Source organism: Triturus cristatus, chromosome 1_1 (genome assembly GCF_964204655.1).
Source record: "Triturus cristatus chromosome 1_1, aTriCri1.1, whole genome shotgun sequence".
In the NCBI taxonomy this organism is placed as follows: Eukaryota; Metazoa; Chordata; class Amphibia; order Caudata; family Salamandridae; genus Triturus; species Triturus cristatus.
This window is the reverse complement of record NC_140579.1, coordinates 102,129,915-102,149,329: the sequence shown is the minus strand read 5'-3', so window position 1 is coordinate 102,149,329 and position 19,415 is coordinate 102,129,915. Positions and strand designations below refer to the sequence as shown.

The window sequence follows — 19,415 nt, the reverse complement described above, 5'->3', positions numbered from 1 at the left end:
AAGAGGATAAGAAGGTTAAGGACTTAAAGATAAAGGTTATGTTGGCTCAAGTATATGGTCGACCATTCAGAGGTGGTGGTAGAGGTGGACGTGCAGTATATACCCCTGGAGTACCCCCTTTCTCTCGATCAACTTAGTCTTCTGATCAGTGTGCTTATTGTAAAGAGATTGGACATTGGCGTTCTGGGTGCCCCCTTTTGTGAGGTCAGCAGTATCAACGGGGTAGAGGAAGTATGAGAGGACACCCAGGGAATTCAGGAAATAGGGGAGGAATAGGAAATAGTCCCAGGTTTGAGGCAGTTGAACACGGGCCAAATTATTCTAATACTTTTGACAGACGGAATCAATATCAAATGTCATATTATTCGGCTGATGGTCTTCGGGATTCTGATTATGCATAGGAATGCCTAGGATGGGGCAAGGAACCGGTTGAGGTCCCAGTAGATTAGAAAGGTCCTGATGTTGATGCAAATGTCTTGGGCTCTACTGATCGGTTTCTGGTTGATACAGGAGCTACTCATAGTGATCTGTCTAAAAAATTAGTTCCTAGGGCTCCCCTGTCTGGCGCAATGATAACATCAATAGGATTCGATGGGACACCTACATCTAGCCCACTGTCACAGCCACTTGCATTTAGTCTTGATAAATTCACTGCAGCATGTCCATTTTTGCTTTCCCCTACCATGACGGATAACATTGTAGGTGTCGATATGCTCAAACATTTTCGTGCTACAATACGTTGTTCCCCAGAAGGTGTGCGTGTTATTTTAAATGATAACTATCCAATGGTTGAGAGGTCTTGTCTCATTAAAGAAGATATTGCTCTGGCATCTTTACCTAGTACTTTATGGGCTACATCAGATACTGATGTGGGACAAATGGTTATTCCACCAGTGCATATTCAAGTGAAGGAAGGTGCTTCATTGCCTCGATTGCCCCAATATAAAATATCTCGGGAAGGCGAACAAGCATTGATGCATATTGTTCAGGATTTGATCAAGGTGGGGGCTGTGGAAGAAGTCCATTATAACATTTGGAATAGCCCTATCCTTCCTATTTTGAAAAGAGACAGACACTAAAATTTACAGATTCATTATTGATTTACGAGAGATTAATAAAATTGTGGTGCCCCAATACCCGGTAGTTTCTGACATCACGACACTTCTTACTATGGTTCCTCCTACTGCCTCTACATTTAGTGCAATTGATTTGAAGAATGCTTTCTTTTCAATACCTATTCACCCTGATAGTCGTTATTTGTTCGGCTTCACTTTGAATAATAGATCATACAGATTCTGTAGAGCTCCACAAGGGTATACAGAGAGTCCTAGCATTTATAGTCAAGCATTGAAAAGGCAGCCTGATTCTTTTCCTGTACCTGGCTCTTATTCAATATGTCGATGACATCTTGTTGGCTGCCGATACCCCTGAACAGTGTAAAAAAGGAACACTGTCATTATTGTCATTTCTTGCTTCTCATCGTCACAAAGTCTCTCGGAAGAAATTGCTATTTTGTAGACAGCAGGTTACCTATTTAGGTCACCTCCTGTCTAAGGAGGGACGTGCACTCACACCAGACCACATTCAGACCATTTTAGACACCCCTTTGCCCCGTACTCAGAAGGACGTCCTTGCATTGATTGGCCTTACTTCCTTTTGTAGGCAGTGGATCCCTAATTTCTCGTACATTATTAAACCCTTGTTGGCCCTTTTGACTAAAGACACTCAGATGCCTCTCCCATGGACTACTGAATGCCAGAATGCCTTCCAACAGCTACGTCAAGCGCTTTGTTCTGCACCAGTATTAGGAACTCCAGACTACACTAAGACTTTCACACTGTATGTACACGAGAGGATAGGTTGTGCCCTCTCGGTTTTAACACAGACCCAAGGTGACAAACAACGTCCTTGGGCATATTTCTCAGCTGTCCTTGATCCAGTTGCCCGTGCGCTGCCTGGTTGTTTCCGAGCGGTAGCAGCAGCAGCTGTGTCCATACGTCAGAGTGAGGGAATAGTCTTGTCACATAGATTGTTTGTGTTAGTACCTCATTCAGTCAATGCCTTGCTAAATCAAACAAAGACACAGCATCTGACTAGTGCTCGCTTGACAGGATATGAATTGACACTTTTGGCCCCTCATATCATGTTGAAAAGATGTTTGACTCTGAATCGTGCTACATTATTGCCACATCCAGCTACCCAGTCTCAGTCACAAGAGCTACATGATTGTATATCCCTTACTGAAGAACACACAAAGGGTTGTGTTGACCTGCAAGATATGCCTCTCTCTAATGTTAATGGAGAACTATGGGTTGATGGTTCTTGCCTGAAGCTGCCTGATGGCACTACATCTGCAGCTTATGCAATTACACTTCAGTCAGTAGTTGAGACAGCTCGTATCCCACAGAAGTCAGCTCAAGCAGCCGAGTTGATAGCACTGACAAGAGCATGTGAGCTTAGTACAGATTTGCTTGTTAACATTTACACTGAAAAGCCAATACGCCTTTGGCGTGGCTCATAACTTCGGGCAGCTATGGAAAGAAAGAGGCTTTCTCACTTCACATGGGACACAAATAGTGCATGGGGAATTGGTACATAATCTCCTTACTGCCTTGACCTACCCTAAGAAAGTGGCAATTGTTAAATGTAGCGCACATAAGAAAGTGATCGATAAAATAGGGGCAGGCTATGCCTTTGTGGATCACACTGCTCGAGAGATTGCAATGCAGCGAAATACCACATCTATGTATGTAGTCAAATCACAGGCTGAACGTTGGCATGATGTCAGGCAAGAAGTGCTGAACATGCAACAATCTGCTTCTGTTGAAGAATTAGACCAATGGTCTAAGGCGGCAGCATTGGATGATGAGGGCTGTTGGAGGAATAAAGAAATGACAAAATGGAAGTTACCCGCAGCCTATTTACACCCTATGATTCACATGGCACATGGGCTGGCACATGTTGGAGCATCCTCAATAGCAAAGCAACTTATGCAAGTGTGGGATCATTCAGTAATTGTCGGTACGGCTGAGAAAATAGTCCAGTCCTGTCTGATCTGTCTCCAGTATAATCCTGGAAAAGGAACACAAACTCCAACAGGAGGGTGTGCAATACCTACTGTACCTTTTGAGGTCCTGCAAATGGATTACATCCAGCTTGAGCGCTGTAACAACCTGAAGTATGTCTTGGTAGTGGTTTGTGCCTTTAGTAAATGGGTGGAGGAATACGCTACGAAAGATAATACAGCTCTTACTACAGCAAAGGTGCTCCTAAAGGAGTTCTTTCCCCGATTCGGCATTTGCCGAGTTTTGTGGAGTGACAACGGACCCCATTTCATTGGGCAAGTTGTTGATTATCTCATGAAAGGATTGGGAACCAAGCAGAAGTTTCATGCTGCTTTTCACCCACAATCAACAGGACTAGTGGAACGTTACAATTCTACCCTGAAATTAAAATTGGCCAAGGTACAGGCTTCCACATCTTTGAAATGGCCTGATGCACTGCCTTTAGCATTGCTATCCATTAGATCAATACCACATACATGATCTGGCCTCACACCGTATGAGGTGGTTTTCGGAAGGCCAATGAATATTTGGGGGATTCCTAAGCCACACCCTATACATGATGTACCCTTTGTATTGATGAATGACTATTTGTCTCAGTTGACTGACAGTTTGTCTTCTATTTATCAACAGATTCGAGAGACTCTTCCAGACAGGTCGCAAGGTGAGGGCCACTGCTTGCGCCCTGGTGACTTTGTGGTCGCAAAGTCATTCCAGAGGACCAGCTCCCTAGCACCGAGATGGCGAAGCCCTGAGCAGGTGCTGCTGGCAACCAGGACAGCAGTTTAAGTGACGAACCGGAAAAACTGGGTCCATGCGTCACACTGTCAGTGTTGCAAGACCTAGTGAGCCCAGCTGCGTTGGCAGATCACCGCGATATCCAGGTCACCGAGAAAGGACAAGCCACGTCACCTGAAGGATCTGAGGAAGTCTTCCCGGACCACACGATTCCTGGTACATCCCGATATCAGCTGCGACCCAGGAAGAAAGACACTTGCTGAAAAATACTGTTTGAGCCACTGTCCTGGGTGGTTAAAGACTGACTACAAAGGGGGGTAATCTATTAGTGACTACTCGTCTCAACGTTAGTGAAGAAACCAACGCCTGCCCAGGACCTTAGGGCACCATCTGTACTGTTGTTTGTCGACGAAATAAATATGCCTAAGGAGAAGAAACCAACTGCTGCAAGAGTTTGTAGAAAAAGAACAATGATTGTTACTGGACTTACCTTGACTTTTGTTACTGATGCTATAATAACATGGATTGTAGAGGAAGTAGCTCTTGTCTGAAATCTATTGACTGCTACTACTCCTGTCCCCATTGAACATCATTACTTTACTCTTCCTTATCATGAGCAGATGCACAAAATAGCCACTGAAATCCACCAGGATTCAGGGACTTGGACTTTGACTGGATGGCTATGGAACATGTTTACTGTATGGTGTTGGAAACTATTGTCAGCGCTATGTATAATTTTTGCTATTCTTTTTACTTGTTGCCTATGTATTCAATGTGGCCCAATACTCTGTTCCCTATGTATTTCTACTTGTACCTCATGTATACCGACTAAAGAAATGTCAGAAATGTAAATGCTCGTTTGGCAGTGGACCAAGAAATTACTGAATTAATGCAGATAGATGTGCACAATGTTTTCCGTACTCCCTCAAAAGCACAGGCGTCTTCAGCATATGCTAAAAGGGTCGTCTGTGGAAATTTGAAATAATTTCTGTTAGCATAAGCTGAAGCCATCTTGGTTATGGCATCCATTTTGTTGGCGTTGTAATTCTCCCATCCTCTGCTGCTTGTCTTTTTCCCTGCCTGTGCTGTCTATTTTAGTTGACTTCCTGACTCAGCTAAAAGCAATATGCTTGCTAAAGAGTTTGTAGCTGCCAGAACACCTGGTCTCAGACTCAACTGTCAATCTCTTAGTGCTGCCATAAGCACTCCTGCTCCCCCTACCACTTTGCTGACTAAGGGATTTCCCATCGGCCCATGTTTGTCGGTAACTATTCCTGTGTAGGCCTGTACCTTCTATTTGTATCCACATGCTTACCAGTGCAGAAAAAGCTGTATATAAGGCCTGTGTTCTGTGACTTCAATGTACTACCTCAGGCAGCACTTGAGAGTGCTGTGTGGATGTAGTCCCACTCATGAGTGAATAGTAAACTTGTTATTTGAATTCCAGCTTCAGTGCCAATCTCTATTTTGTTGGTCTAAGGACCCGTGGACAGAGAAGGGTGACCCCTGCACCGGTATGCTCATTGAAAAGCACATTTCCACACTCCTGTTCAATCGTGGATGGATCAGTAGAATCTACGTAACAATAAACCTATCGTTGTCGACCGCGCAAAATTCCTTGGTGTCTTACTCGACAAAAGGCACAATCTACTCTCCCACATCAACTCCATTGCAGAGAATGCTCAATACCAACTGCGCCTTCTTTGGGGGATTCAACGCTTCTTCCCGGAGCAAGACCTTAAAACCCTGGTCCAATCGCAGGTTCTCTCTAGATTGGACTACTGCAATTCTCTTCTTACTGGCCTCCCCAAATCCCACCTGTTGGAAACAGCCCACTCCCACTCCGCAGGGTGGTGGTGGACTCCCCGAACACACTGTGGTAGCTTGGCTCGAGTGGTCAGGGAACAGGCGCAGTGCTAAGCATACAATATACCCATACAATAACCATGCGTGCATCCGTTCCAAAAACGACTCTACACCGTAAAAATTATGAAAATATTCTTTCTTTATCTTTTTCTCTTAGTTGCTGATTGGAAAAATGAATAGGTCAATCACAATATACAAGTTTCAATTAGTGCAGGTCAAATAAATATTGGCTGTTTGATGAAATAAATAGGGGTGATCATAAATAACAGGGCATAAATACAAGTGCAATATATACAGACAATTAAATACTTTGAGGCAATAAATACTGTACCAATAAATATTGTACACCGTCAAGTCCTGTGGACCTATAAATATAGTGCAGCAATAAATAGGTAAAAATTCAATAAATACAGTACCCCCAATAAATAATTAAAAGTATACAGCAACACTCATGTAATCAGATGACACTTCAATTCTTAAGGGCTGATTTGGCCCAGGCACAGCTTGTAGGGTTGTGGAAGGCTTGAGGGGGGGCTACTCCCTGGCTGGGACAAGGCTGAGGCCTAAGCTGAGGTAGATCAAAGGGGGGAATACCAGTGCCCTGGCTTTCTCTCTCCACACAACCTCTCTAGGTTAGTCCCAGTTCACCCCAGGCACAGTCAGGTTGGTTTCAGCACCTCCCTAGCCCCTTAGAGCCGTCTCTCAGGTCTCCACAGGGCCTTAGGCGCCCTCTACTCCACTTACTGCCCTTTTTCTGATGTTCCGACGCCGCTGGAGTCGTGTCGACGCCGTGAGGCGGTTCCGGTTCGGTCTCGGCGGCCTCGGCACAATGTCAGTTCTTTGACGACGCCGGCAGGCGGTTCCGGTCCGATGTCGGTGGCCTCGGTTCGATCTCGACCTCCGATTCGACGGCGTCGGGCAGTCTCTTCACGATGTCGACTTCGGGCGGCTCCGGTCCGATGGCGCTCTCGGCTCCGATGACGTCGGCCGGCCTGGCCTCGATGTCGACTTCCGGCGACTCCGGGGTGCGATCCTCACCCCCGACCTCCGGTGCTCCTCCTCACAGGCTCCGGGCGACTCCGGAGTGCGATCCTCACTCCCGACCTCCGGTGCTCCTCTACCTCGGTCTCCGACGACTCCGGAGGGCGGACTTCACTCCTCCGATGACGCCGCTCGCTCGACCTCGGTTCACTTCCTCCTCGACCTCTGGTATTCCTCACGACCTCCGTCGGCGCCCTCTCACGACCTCAGGCGGCTCCGGGTACGACGTCTGCTACTTCAGTCAGCGCCGCTTCTCCACCTCGGGCTCCAGGTCTTCAGGCTACTCGACGCCCGATTCCAGGGAAACCAGTTCTCAGGTCAGAATCTTGCTGTTTTCTTGGTTCTAAGGCCTGTTCCTGCTGTCCAGGTCCTTAGGATAAGTTTCTTCTGTCTTCCTCCCACACAGGGCTATAGGCTGGGATCCATCAGTAGGGACAAGTATCAAGGGTGGGTTTATGGACCCCACTCCAGGCACAAGTTTCCACCCCTGCTGCTTCACTCCTTCCTCCTTCACTGTTGTGCTCCTCTCTCTTCACCAGTCAGGTGCCAACTGCCAGCTCCAACTGCCAACTGCCTCTCTTATCCTCCCAACATTCTAAACGGTCTCCAACTGTCACAGAGTTCTGGAATCTCCTGGAATGTTCTGGAAGGTGCTGGTAGGTTCCAGTGGATGCTGGTGATGTCACAGGTGGCCACCATCTTGTGCTCCAGGCCCTCAGACAGAAGTTTCAGGGGTAGCTAAAATGGCTCCCTGAATCTGCAGCAACACTAAAAAGTCTGGTGGTTCCCAAAAAGGAAAAATTCAAACAGGGTTTGAGGCAAAAGTGGGACAAAATAAATAATGATGAGGAGGGACCACCCAAAGGGCTGACAGGTCTAACACGCGTCCCCCCCAGCTGAAAGTGGGGAGAGCTACCCAACCCCTTGGGAGTTCTCATCACTAAGGCGGAAATACCTTGAGAGACCGTCTGCATTGGCGTGGTCCACTCCAGGCCGATGTTCCACCTGAAAGTCCATCCCCTGTAGGGAAATAGACCACCTCAACAACTTGGGATTCTCCCCCTTCATTTGCATCAGCCAACGAAGGGGTCTGTGGTCGGTCTGAACTAGGAAGTGCGAGCCAAACAGGTATGGCCGCAACTTCTTCAGAGCCCATACCACTGCAAAGGCTTCACGCTCTATTGCACTCCACTTCTGTTCCCTGGGAAGTAGTCTCCGGGATAGGAAGACCACGGGTTGATCCAGACCCTCTTCGTTGAGTTGCGATAACACTGCCCCAATGCCATGTTCTGATGCATCTGTCTGGACAATGAACTTCTTGGAAAAGTCTGGGGCCCTTAAGACCGGGGCCTCGCACATGGCTTTCTTCAATCTCTCAAAGGCTTGCTGACAAGCCTCCGTCCAGACTACCCGTCGAGGTTGTTTCTTGGACGTGAGCTCCGTGAGGGGGGCTACGATGGTACCGTACCCCTTCACGAAGCGGCGGTAATATCCCGTGAGGCCCAAAAATGCTCGGACCTCAGTCTGTGTCTTGGGGGGTTCCCAGGCCATGATGGCCTCGATCTTCGCCTGGAGGGGTTGCACCGTTCCCCTACCCACCAAGTGTCCAAGGTACACTACCGACCCCTGCCCGATCTGGCACTTGCTGGCCTTGATCGTCAATCCAGCTTGTCTCAGGGCCTGGAGAACAGCTTGCAGGTGACGCAAGTGATCCTCCCAGCTGTTACTGAAGACGGCTATGTCATCCAGATAAGCAGCAGAGAAACTCTCCATCCCGGTGAGGATCTGGTTTACCAGGCGCTGAAACGTGGCAGGTGCGTTCTTGAGCCCAAAGGGCATCACACAGAACTGGTAGTGGCCATTGGGCGTGGAGAAGGCTGACCTTTCCCTTGCTCCATCAGTCAAAGAGATCTTCCAGTACCCCGAAGTAAGGTCAAAGGTACTTAGATATTGGGCAGCTCCCAGCCGGTCAATTAATTCATCCGCCCTAGGGATCGGATGAGCATCAGTCTTTGTCACTGAATTCAGTCCCCGGTAGTCCACACAGAACCTCAGTTCTGGTTGGGCACCCGGTGGTGCAGCTTTCGGTACTAACACCACCGGACTGGACCAGGGGCTGCTAGAAGGTTCAATCACTCCTAGCTCCAGCATCTTAGTGACTTCACTATGAATGCTGGCCTTCACCTTGTCTGACATCCGGTAGATCTTGGACTTCACAGGTGGGCTGTCTCCTGTGTCCACGTCATGGACGCACAGGTGAGTCCTACCCGGGACAAGGGAGAACAACGCAGAGTACTGCCCCAGGGCCTGGCGACAGTCCTCCTGCTGTTCAGGAGTTAGAGATGGGGAGAGAATCACTCCCTCCACCGACCCATCCTTTTCCTGAGACGCAAACAGATCAGGGAGAGGCTCGCTTTCCACGTCCTCTCCTCCGTCAGTCACCATCATCAAGATGACTTCGGGCCTCTCGTGGTGGGGTTTGAGGCGGTTGGCATGCAGCACCCGCAGGGGCTGACGAGGGGTCTTCAGGTCCACCAAGTAGGTAGCCTTACCCTTCTTCTCCAACACCTCAAAGGGTCCTGACCAGCGATCCTGGAGGGCACTAAGCTCTCCTGGTTCGATCACCCACACCTTCTGGCCAGGCTCCAACTCCACCGGGTGAGCGTTGTGGTCATACCACGCCTTCATCACTGCTTGGCTGGCTTCCAAGTTGTCAGAAGCTTGCTTCCACAACTTAGCCATTTGGCTCCGGAAGGCCAGCATGTAGCTCACCACATCCTGGGGGAGCTTTCTGGGAGTTCTTTCCCATCCGTCTCTCACCAGGTTAAGAGGTCCACGTACAGGGTGCCCATACAGAAGCTCGAAGGGGCTGAAGCCAACTCCCTTCTGTGGCACTTCCCTGTAGGAAAAAAGTAAACAGGGTAGGAGGACGTCCCATTTCCTCCGCAGGCTTTCAGGCAGACTTCTGATCATGCCCTTTAAGGTTTTGTTAAACCTTTCCACCAGACCATTGGTCTGGGGGTGGTAAGGAGTTGTGAACCGGTAGGTCACTCCACACTCCTTCCACATTGCCCGCATATATGCTGACATGAAGTTGGTCCCCCTGTCGGACACAACTTCCTTGGGAAAACCCACTCGGGTAAAGATTCCCATCAGGGCCCTAGCCACAACAGGTGCTGTTATGGTCCTCAGAGGTATTGCCTCTGGGTACCGTGTGGCATGATCCACCAGAACCAGGATAAACCTGTGACCAGCTGTAGTTGGCGGATCTAATGGACCCACAATGTCGATGCCCACCCTTTCAAAGGGGGTGCTAACGACAGGAAGTGGTTCCAGGGGAGCTTTCAGCTTCACCCCTGTTTTCCCACTGGCTTGGCAAGACACACATGTCCGGCAGTAGGTATCGGACGACACTTTCATCTGAGGCCAATAAAAGTGTGGGACAAGACGGGCGAAGGTCTTGTCTTGCCCCAGGTGTCCTGCCAATGGTATCTCGTGAGCCAACTCTAAAAGGAAGGCTCGATAACGTTGAGGAACTACCAAGGCTCGTGACGATCCATGTAGGGGTGCCTTGGGTTCACTGTAGAGGAGGCCATCCTCCCAGTAAACACTGTAGTTCCCTTCAACGTTCCCTGCTGCCTGGGCTTCGGCCTGTCGCCTCAGCCCCTCAAGGGTAGGGCACTCCCTCTGGCCCTGGCAGAATTCCTCCCTGGACGGGCCTCCCTCCACGTGCCACTCGGCCGGGATGGGTAGGTCCTCCAGGTTGGTAACGTCCCCCTCCGCAGACTCCTGGTCCACCACCTCCGGTGGCCTATCCGTCCTACGGGGTGGAGACGCCGAGGCAGGCTCCTCCTGTCCTCGGTTCTTCCCTTGACTGGCAGCTGGCTGGGCCTTTGTTCCAGGCTCCAGCCGGAATGAACTCCCTCTTCGGGTAGTCTCGGACCTTGTGCTAACACAGGCCCAGTCAGGTGTACCCAGCATCTCGGTGTGAGTCCGGTATTCCACCTCCTTCCAAGCGTTGTGCTCCATGTCATTGCCCAGCAGACAATCGACTGGCACGGCAGGGCTTACGGCAACTCGAAGTGAACCTGCAACCCCCCCCCATTCAAAGGGAACCTCGGCCACTGGATAGTGACCTGTTCTGCCGTCAGCCATCGCGGCTGGGTGGAGTACATCGGGAATTACCTGCTCTGGAGACACCAGTTGGCTACGCACCATAGTCATACTGGCTCCTGTGTCTCTCAGAGCCTCCCCCCTTTGGCCGTTGATGGTGATCCACTGCCCATACTTTGCGGTATTTGCGGGCACCTGGATCTTAGGAACCATCTCCCGTTCTCCCAGGGACACTAAAGTGACACCCGCCCACTCCCTTCCCTTAGTTAAGGGCATCTCCTCCCCGAGCACTACACTAGCTACTCCGGGGGGCTTTCCTCCAGTGGGAGGGGGTGATCGTTTCTGACACTTCGGATCTCCTTTATAGTGTCCAACGCCACCGCACTCGTAGCAATGGACAACCCTTGGCTGCTGACTCTGGCCAGGATTAGGGTTTCTGGGTGGGTTAGCCTTAGAGGTGAATCCTGTTCCCTTCCCTTGGAAGTTATTTTGGGGGCCTTTGGAGAACTCCTTTTTCTTTTCCCCTCCCTCTTTCTTCTGGGGGGCGCCCTGTCCGGCCTTTTGAGTATCCCCTCCAGTCCCCCTTGTGGACACCCGGGTACTGGCCCAAATGTCCGCCTCCTCAGCAAGCTTCCGGGGGCTGGTCAGCTTGCTATCCACCAGGTGTTGCCGCAGTTCAGGGAAACATTTCTCGAGTAGGTGTTCCTTCAGTACTAGGTCAAACAGCTCCTCGTAGTTCCTTACTTCACTGCCCTGAATCCAACCTTCCAGTGCCTTCTTTGCATAGTCCAGGAAGTCCACCCAATTCTGTGTGCCCAGTTTGTGACTACCCCTGAACTTCTGTCTGTACTTTTCAGGTGTTAGTCCAAACTTTCTGATGAGCGCCAGTTTCATGGTGGGGTAGTGGGTCTGCTCATCCTCTTCGAGGGCCAATAAAGCATCCCTACCAGCTGGAGGCATGTACCTATACAATCCTCCTCCCCAATACTTCACTGGAACCCCATGGGCCCTCAACGAGACCTCATAGGCTGCTAGCCACTTGGCGATGTCGTCACCCGCCCCATAGCTAGCTACTATGTCCTTTGGCAGGTAAGGTTTGGATTCCCTGGTGATTTCTTGGTCTTTGCTGCCACCATTAGGAACAGTTGGTGCCCCAATTCTTAAGATCTGAAGCTCTATCTCTTTCAGCCTTATCTCATGAGCCATCCTCTCTTTCTCCGTCTCATGAGCCAACCTCTGTTCCTCCTTCTCCTTCTCCAGCTTTGCTAAATCCCATGTGAGCTGTCTTTTCTCTCTCCGATCTGCTAACTCCACGCTGGATAAGCCCCCGCTAGAGACAGTGCTGCCCTTCCTAGAAAGTGTCCTGGGCCCTGCTGACAGGTTCCCCACCTCAGGTTGGTACATCTCAGCCCCCTCGGGGTCAGGCTCTCCATCCCTGTCTTCCTCCTCAGCCTTGCTTTCTCGGCGTGCCTCCCCCCAAGCCCTTAAGCTGGTTTGGAGTGCACCCTTCTTTGCTCCTGGGGGACAGTACACCCCCTCCCGCTGGCAAAACTCCCTGAGTTGGGCCACAGTGTACGTTTCTAGATTTTCTAGTACAAACTCCATCTTGCCCACTCAGGTTAGAGGACAGGTTTTGTGCAGTAACAATGTAGGGGGGTACCTTTAGTAATACCTCCTCCCACCACCAGAGTAAATTTGGAAAAAACAAAAACCCACAATTAGGAAGGCCGCTCTTGAGAAAACTCCCGGTGTAGGCCTATGGACTACCCACAGTTATTGTTGAGTATATGTAGGCACAGCTCTATCCCACCGCTGCCACCAATTTATGTTGGAAACAGCCCACTCCCACTCCGCAGGGTGGTGGTGGACTCCCCGAACACACTGTGGTAGCTTGGCTCGAGTGGTCAGGGAACAGGCGCAGTGCTAAGCATACAATATACCCATACAATAACCATGCGTGCATCCGTTCCAAAAACGACTCTACACCGTAAAAATTATGAAAATATTCTTTCTTTATCTTTTTCTCTTAGTTGCTGATTGGAAAAATGAATAGGTCAATCACAATATACAAGTTTCAATTAGTGCAGGTCAAATAAATATTGGCTGTTTGATGAAATAAATAGGGGTGATCATAAATAACAGGGCATAAATACAAGTGCAATATATACAGACAATTAAATACTTTGAGGCAATAAATACTGTACCAATAAATATTGTACACCGTCAAGTCCTGTGGACCTATAAGTATAGTGCAGCAATAAATAGGTAAAAATTCAATAAATACAGTACCCCCAATAAATAATTAAAAGTATACAGCAACACTCATGTAATCAGATGACACTTCAATTCTTAAGGGCTGATTTGGCCCAGGCACAGCTTGTAGGGTTGTGGAAGGCTTGAGGGGGGGCTACTCCCTGGCTGGGACAAGGCTGAGGCCTAAGCTGAGGTAGATCAAAGGGGGGAATACCAGTGCCCTGGCTTTCTCTCTCCACACAACCTCTCTAGGTTAGTCCCAGTTCACCCCAGGCACAGTCAGGTTGGTTTCAGCACCTCCCTAGCCCCTTAGAGCCGTCTCTCAGGTCTCCACAGGGCCTTAGGCGCCCTCTACTCCACTTACTGCCCTTTTTCTGATGTTCCGACGCCGCTGGAGTCGTGTCGACGCCGTGAGGCGGTTCCGGTTCGGTCTCGGCGGCCTCGGCACAATGTCAGTTCTTTGACGACGCCGGCAGGCGGTTCCGGTCCGATGTCGGTGGCCTCGGTTCGATCTCGACCTCCGATTCGACGGCGTCGGGCAGTCTCTTCACGATGTCGACTTCGGGCGGCTCCGGTCCGATGGCGCTCTCGGCTCCGATGACGTCGGCCGGCCTGGCCTCGATGTCGACTTCCGGCGACTCCGGGGTGCGATCCTCACCCCCGACCTCCGGTGCTCCTCCTCACAGGCTCCGGGCGACTCCGGAGTGCGATCCTCACTCCCGACCTCCGGTGCTCCTCTACCTCGGTCTCCGACGACTCCGGAGGGCGGACTTCACTCCTCCGATGACGCCGCTCGCTCGACCTCGGTTCACTTCCTCCTCGACCTCTGGTATTCCTCACGACCTCCGTCGGCGCCCTCTCACGACCTCAGGCGGCTCCGGGTACGACGTCTGCTACTTCAGTCAGCGCCGCTTCTCCACCTCGGGCTCTAGGTCTTCAGGCTACTCGACGCCCGATTCCAGGGAAACCAGTTCTCAGGTCAGAATCTTGCTGTTTTCTTGGTTCTAAGGCCTGTTCCTGCTGTCCAGGTCCTTAGGATAAGTTTCTTCTGTCTTCCTCCCACACAGGGCTATAGGCTGGGATCCATCAGTAGGGACAAGTATCAAGGGTGGGTTTATGGACCCCACTCCAGGCACAAGTTTCCACCCCTGCTGCTTCACTCCTTCCTCCTTCACTGTTGTGCTCCTCTCTCTTCACCAGTCAGGTGCCAACTGCCAGCTCCAACTGCCAACTGCCTCTCTTATCCTCCCAACATTCTAAACGGTCTCCAACTGTCACAGAGTTCTGGAATCTCCTGGAATGTTCTGGAAGGTGCTGGTAGGTTCCAGTGGATGCTGGTGATGTCACAGGTGGCCACCATCTTGTGCTCCAGGCCCTCAGACAGAAGTTTCAGGGGTAGCTAAAATGGCTCCCTGAATCTGCAGCAACACTAAAAAGTCTGGTGGTTCCCAAAAAGGAAAAATTCAAACAGGGTTTGAGGCAAAAGTGGGACAAAATAAATAATGATGAGGAGGGACCACCCAAAGGGCTGACAGGTCTAACACCACCTTTCTCCTCTTCAATCTGTTCTCCATTCAGCGGCCCGTTTTATATTTGGGGCCAAAAGAAGTGACCACATCACACCCATTTTGTCTTCCCTCCGTTGACTTCCCATCGAGGCAAGATCAATCTACAAGACGGTTTGTATCACCCATAAAGCCTTGCACACTTCCTCCCCTTGCTCCCTGGCGAATAAACTGAAAATCTCTGGAGGCTCTAGACCGTCTCGTAATGCGGAAAAATGACAGCTTGAGCCTCCCACTTACAAAAGGGAGAGATCTATGGCTCAATCCTTCTCGGGCAATGCGGTGAGAATCTGGAACCCGCTTCCACCGCAGCTCCGCACCACGACCTTTACCCAGACCTTCAAAACTGACCTCAAATCTCTTCTCTTCCAAAGACACTTCCAGAACTAATACACACCCTTTCAAGTCCCCCAAGGAAGTTCTTTCACTATTGTAAAGTTTGTATTCTATGCCTGTACAAGTGTCATCCCAGTGTGTTTTTGAGTGACTGACATCTATTGCTGTATTATACCTCTTCTTGTAGCTCATTTGCTTCAGTAACATGTACATTTGTAACATTTTCCTCATGTAACGTAACTGGTCCTATTGTGAAGCGCTCTGACACCTTTGTGTAAAGTCCACGCTATATAAAAATGCATAAATAATTAAATAATAAATACGTGTGAAATGATGACAGGGAAGCCTCTGCCTCATGGTGGGAGTTATGATGGCTTATTTGTGGTGAGGCATAACATCTTCAGCATTTCTCTATAATTACATGCAGAGAACCACGTGATGGGGGCATGTATGACTGCTCGGATGCACGACAGTAAGGTGGAATGAATGGGACCACTGCAGTGTATCTTGTCTACTGTGAGTCCCAGAAAGGGACATGTGAGTTTCCCGGGGTGCTGGATGCACTGTTTGTATTAATCTGTTAGGAAACCGAGGACGGACTCCATGGCAGATGGGGAGGGGAGTAAGGGGAGGTGGGAGGGCGTTGTTTTCTCCGCAGTCAAGAAAGCTGAGCGATAACGGCGGGAGGAGAGGTTGCCATTAGTCTGTATTTACCGCATACGAATTCCAAGCTCGAGGCATTCCAGCCATGGCCATTACTCTATTCACCTGCTGTTAATCACAGAAAGGGAGCATCGCGGGTTTAGTGTAGCATCTGTTATTGCTCTTATTTTTTTTTACCTGGCGCAGACCCCAGGATGGGAGTGCAGACCGTCTGCAGCAGAGGTCTTGATGGGATGGGGGACGTTGCCCTCGCTTTTGTTCTTCCTTCTCAGCAGCCTTTTCATGGAGAAGCGTCTAAGCGTCTCCCATGGCAACTGGAATACTCGGAAGCGCGCCGCGCGGCTGTGTCTTTGTGTTGATGAGGACGCAGGCCGCATGCGCATACGGCGGGCGCCAGCACGCAGATCAATGGAGTCCTCCAATATAGCGTTTGACGGGAGCGCGTGCACGTGTAGAGTTCAGAGGTGTGCGCTCATTAAGCGCGTGCGCCAAAGCATAGTAGATCAGTGAACGCTTTCAGTTCGAAGATGGTGCGTTCCCAGGGGCGATTTAAGCTCGCTTGGCTGCCTGATTCCCTTGTATACAGGACTGTAAACCAGCGAGATTGCGGGAGAGGGAGTAGTGGTGAGTTTGAGATTTCACTCTAGATTGACCGTGGTTACCTATACAACTAATACCTGCCAACAATTTAGAATAGGAAGGCATGGGCGTCCGCAGAAATGTTTGGGGGGGAGGGAAATTTTTAACTTCATCACCATCCTCCGACATGATTGAGCACAAGTATTAAATCCATTTTTTTTTAATCTAATAAGACAAAGGGCTTAAAGAAACCCACAGGGGGAATAGAACAATCTTGTGAGGCGCCACAGCAGACGACCTGGCAACTACAATAAAACAGAGGGAAAAACTAAAAATGGCCTGAAAAAAACTTGCAAAATTCTAAATCAGGTTGATATGGTTCTAGAGAGATCCACATCAGCAAACCTTTCAATGATGGTACAGTGGACGATTGTGTCAAATTCAAGATCTAGTAGGATCAGCCTCGCTAAGCCACATCGTATCAAACAATATTAATGAAGCACCTCATTAAGTACCAAAGCCCTGACTGATTCCATCTATCTACTTGAACAAAAACTCACAGAGGAGTGTACACAACATTGAATTCTTCAAGATGGTCGGTAAGTTGTTCACAGATTATTTGCTTTGTCTTTTTTTCCAAAGTGGGTAACAGCACCATGAGATCAGAGTTATAAACATTTGGAACATCCAAACCATCTTTTGAAGGCAGAGGGCTAACAACACTGGCTTTCCGAACTTTGGGGACAAGTCCAGCTGTGAACAATGCATAGATAATATTGGCAATTTCCTAGACACTGGCAGTAGATGTTCCTTGTAATATTCTCACACAGCACAATTCATTGGGAAAGCCAGGTTTCAACATGGACAGAAGAGTGCTTACCTCCTCTTTAGAGTCAGTGGAAAAGCAAGAGAGGGAAATCTCAGTGCAGAAGTAAAGGTCAGGTGCAGGAAAACTGAAACAAGGAAAGCAGGGGACTGATAAATGGGTAGGCTTTAGGAGTACTCTGCAAGTCATTGAACATGGAAGTGGCAGGGCTACATGTCCTCCAATGCACACCTCTTTAGAACAAAGGCAGAGACCAAAAGGCAAACAATAAGGATGGACAGAATGGAGTTCATGGGTTTGGTGAGATGGAGTTCTGAGAGACTTGAGAGTTACATTCAGCTAGGAGTAGGGGGGCAAGAAAATGGAGGACGAGCTTAGCCCTATTTTACGTTATTCAGGGGCCTTGCCCATTCTAGGGAAGGAATCGTGTTTTGAGGTCACTTAATAACAAGCATTGGCATAGCCAACAGGTCTCGCTTTTTGGACCTTATAAGTATTTAGTTATGCAGCACAATATCCTTGGTGCAACAACATCAACTGTTGCATGGCTAAACACTTATAAAGTCCCAAAGGCAAGACCTATTGGCTATGCCAATGCTTGTTGTTCTTGGAAGTAGACAGCTTGTCATACCCACATGATCGACCAGTTCACACAGTCAGGGATATGGTCCGGAATGCAATTTTGGTGCACGGGATGGAAGTTCCCTATTATGGGCGCCTCCTGAGAGGTATATAGGCTTGAGATTGGTTGATAGCTCTTCCTTGACTGCACCTTTCAGCAATGGATATTCTAGTGACTTACTTTAACTGGATCTACAGGGTTTCCAGAGGGGACACTTTTGCACAACATACAGCAGTTTGTAACATCTTGCACAAGGCATTTAGACACAGAACTGATATGCTCTCCTATTCAAGATTTTTATATACCCAGATCAATTGAGTGGCCTGTATGTCATTTGAAAAGAACCTGTTCACTGCCATGAAATGTATCTGAGGGGACCTGGGAAATCGATGGAGGGCAATTAAAAGTAACTTTCCACCCATAAGTTGAGATAGTGTTGGAGGCTTTATTCCTTCTTCATGGGTCTTCATGGGTCACCATGGCCTGCTAGTCTGAAGGACTCTTCTATGTATCGATGTGTCACTGCGTACCCTTGTGGCCTCCGTCTTCACCGGCCTGCTGCTATGGATCACTACTGGCTTCCCCCGGTAGACAAGGTTGAGGTTAATTGGTGGCTTCCATCCTTTACTCGTTCTGCAGTGGGAAAGTTGTCAGAGCCTGCTTCTCTTGCCAAAATGTTTTGTTATATTACATTATGTTATTAAAACCTTTATAGATTGCACTATTATCTGGAGGCCTGCTGGCAGTAATGGGACCCTTGTGTTACGAAGTTATCAGATAAATTATCCAAAGATTTGACCGAAAAGCAGAGTTAAAATGCATCTTAAGAGCAAGTGTGAAAGAATAGATGTGAGATGAAGAGGGAGACCTTGTAAAAACCTCAGAACCAAGGTTGAAGAATGGAATTAATTTATACATGGGCTAGACCTTGCTTAATTTGAGCCAGTGGGTGAGGGGGTGCGCACCGGCACTCAGTTTTGGGGACCAATACTTATATTTCTTTGTCAGACTTTTATCCAAAGCAAGAGAGTGGAAAACACACAAGGAGCAAAGGAGGAAGAAAAAGGCCGAAAAAAGTGACGAAGGTTCAAAGCAAGAACATGCAAGAGTAAGAGAACGGGACAGGAGGTTGTGGAACAAGGAAACAGGTGGCGGAATCAAGACTATGCAGCCGTGGCAGCTCCTTCTGTGCAAAACTGTGAGCCCCGGGGCTTCTACTTACAAATTAAGCACCGGTCCTAGAGGAGTGTAGGTTCTTACATATTGAGAAACAAACGTGCCAACAGTCAGTGGTGCTGGAACTGTGGATGCGGGAATTGATGAACCAATCCCATAAAACTTGAAAGATTTTAGTATGAAAATTAACAATAGAACCCCTTCATATGTTTTTCGTTTGTCATCATTTATTATGTTTTCCGACACAGACTGTTAACTATCAGGCACCCGTTTCTGGCAAACTGCTGTAATTATTTTAACATGATGACCTCTATTTTAGTTTCCTTTCTGTGACTGCCAAGTGAGGAAATGTTCTAATTTGAACTGAATCTCCCCGCGTAGAGGTGTATGAAAGGGGAACATTTTATCCAGTTCAGAGATTAATTTGTAAAAAAGAAAAAAGTCCCCGTCCCCAAACGTTTGTTAGTGGCCAGTTGGCCACTACCACCACTTGCGTGGGCTGTTGGTTCATAAGGACCTTCAGATATTGTAACTGCAGCTCTACTTTGGTTGTGGCTGACAATCATGGTGTTGTT

The 19,415-nt window shown here is 48.9% G+C and overlaps 1 protein-coding gene across 1 annotated transcript in view; it reads right to left on the bottom strand.

Moving 5' to 3' along the window:
* The window catches only part of LOC146869633 (putative E3 ubiquitin-protein ligase MARCHF10), a 461,326-nt gene extending 445,382 nt beyond the window's left edge, over nt 1-15,944 (bottom strand). Inside the window, exon 1 of the mRNA XM_085608984.1 lies at nt 15,815-15,944. The gene's annotated coding sequence lies outside the window, so the exon portion shown is untranslated. The remainder of the gene's footprint in view (nt 1-15,814) is intronic.
* Nucleotides 15,945-19,415: the final 3,471 nt, after the last annotated feature.